Source organism: Dromiciops gliroides, chromosome X (assembly GCF_019393635.1).
Source record: "Dromiciops gliroides isolate mDroGli1 chromosome X, mDroGli1.pri, whole genome shotgun sequence".
Classification (NCBI taxonomy): Eukaryota; Metazoa; Chordata; class Mammalia; order Microbiotheria; family Microbiotheriidae; genus Dromiciops; species Dromiciops gliroides.
The window spans coordinates 12,768,402-12,770,771 of record NC_057867.1 but is presented as its reverse complement, the minus strand read 5'-3'; the positions used below and the strand labels follow the sequence as shown (position 1 = coordinate 12,770,771).

Below are 2,370 nucleotides of genomic sequence, written 5' to 3'. Positions count from 1 at the left end.
AGAAAAGGGTGGGGTGCTGAGAGAAGGGAGGGTAAAACTAGAAAGCAAAAGAATAAAGAAAAATGGAGGTGGAGCTGATAGAAGGGAGGGCAGATTGAGGGAGATTGTGGTCAGAAGCAAAATGGTGGTGAAAAGGGACAGGGGAAAGGAAAGAGAAGCATAAAAAAAGGGGGGGGAATAGGATGCAGGAAAATACTTATTAATCATAACTATGAATGTGAATGGGAAGAACTCTCCCATAAAATGGAAACAGATAACAGAGTGGATTAAAAAATGGAATCCCACAATATTTTGTTTACAAGAAACACATCTGAATCAGAGAGATACACACAGAGTAAAGGTAAAAGGCTGGAGTAGAATATATTATGCTTCAGATGAAGCAAAAAAAAAAAGCAGGGGTAGCAATCCTTATCTCAGATAAAACAAAAACAAAAATAGATCTAATTTAAAGAGATAAAGAAGGAAACTACATCTTGCTAAAAGGTACCATAGACAATGAAGTAATATAAATAGTAAACATATATACTCCAAATGGTAAAGCATCCAAATTCTTAGACAAGAAGTTAAGTGAGTTACAGGAAGAAATAGACAGCAAAACTATATTTGTAGGGAGCCTTAACCTCCCCCTCTCAGAACTATATAAATCTAACAACAAAATAAAACTTAAAAGATAAGAAGAATAGAATTTTTAAAAAATTAAATATAATTAGAGAAAACAGAATGAGGATAAAAAGGAATATACATTTTTCTCAGCAGTACAGGTGGCCTATAGAAAAATTGACCTTGTATTAGGGCATAAAAACCTCACGGTCAAATGTAGAAAGACACTTAATAAATATTTACAATAAAAAATTATGTGTAATAAAGGGCCATGGAAAGATAGATCAAAAATGAATTGGAAACTAAATAATCTCATTCTAAAGAATGAGTGGGTCAAACAATAAATCATAGAAACAATCAGTAACTTCATCCAAGAGAATGACAACAATGAGATAACATACCAAGGCTTATGTGATGCAGCCAAAGCAGTTCTTAGGGGAAATTTTATATCTCTAAATGTCTACATCAAGAAAATTGAAAAAGAGGGGATCAATGAACTGGGCATGCAACTAAAAAAACTAGAAAAGGAACAAATTAAAAATCCCCAATTAAACACAAAATTAGAAATTCTAAAAATTAAAGGAAAGATGTTACTATGTTCTTTCAGCTAAAAGGGGTTTTGTTTTTGTTTTTCCAGTTAGAATGGCACTATGCTATTTCAGAAAAGGCACATATTTTTAGCCCAATATTGGTAGAAATGTCTCCTCTTTGCCTGCCTCTGAGGATTGTCACCTCACATAGTAGGTGAGGTCATTAAAACCTTATACCTTTCCAAGGTGTGGAATTCTTTACTTCACCTGAAAGGGAGTCAGGTCTACCTTTCTTTGGTCTCTGTCTTTGTTCCTTTGATTTTTCAACAGTAGAAAAATCTAAATAGGTCACACCTTACAAATGCAATTGCTATTGAGTTATCCTAGTAACTATACAAATACATTTTCTACTCATAAACATGGGTATCCTTTTATTAGTGTCTATCAAATTTAAATGAGTTTAGACTTTTGATTTGAATGTGGTCATGAACATACAACCAAGTAAGCACCTATGCATGATGAACTTTTTAAGAAATATCACTCCAATGAATCCATGAGGTCATCAATGAGGGCATTCCCTCCAACAATGCAGACCAAAATCATTCATGTTTTCCCATTCTGTACAACTCTTATTCATGGCCTCCCCTAAATCTGCCCTGGGGCTCCTCTCAACATTTGAGGAGCTTTCTTCAAGTTCTTTTGAGGCTGGGTAGTTACTAATGAGCCATAAAAATAAATAAGGGTGCTCGCTTCAGCAGCACATATACTAAAATTGGAACGATACAGAGATTAGCATGGCCCCTGAGCAAGGATGACACGCAAATTCGTGAAGCGTTAAAAAAAAAAAAATAAGGGTGGGGCCAGCTAGGCTGTACAGTGGATAAAGCACCAGCCCTGGATTCAGAGGACCTGAATTCAAATCCGGCCTCAGACACTTGACATTTACTAGCTGTGTGACCCTGGGCAAGTCACTTAATCCTCATTGCCCTGCAAAAAATAAAAAAAAAAATGAATAAGGACAACCTTCTGGAAATAATGGCATACTGTTTACATTAATAACCAATAGAGATTTCTTATAAGCTTATTTGATTGTCTAAAAAAGTTGTCCATTACACATACCTTTAGCATTCTTTTCTTTAAGATTTCAGAAATATGAATGAACCATCTCTATTTACCATGCCCATATGAAGCAATAAAAGTTCCCAATTAAATGCATGGAACAGAGGTTTCTCCATGAGCT

The 2,370-nt window shown here is 35.0% G+C and overlaps 1 non-coding gene across 1 annotated transcript; it reads left to right on the top strand.

Annotated features, from left to right (window-relative positions):
• The first annotated feature begins 1,872 nt into the window (after nucleotides 1-1,872).
• LOC122734228 lies at nucleotides 1,873-1,976 on the top strand. Its single transcript, XR_006354032.1, has one exon. It is a non-coding gene; the product is annotated as a U6 spliceosomal RNA (small nuclear RNA).
• The last annotated feature ends 394 nt before the right edge of the window (nucleotides 1,977-2,370 follow it).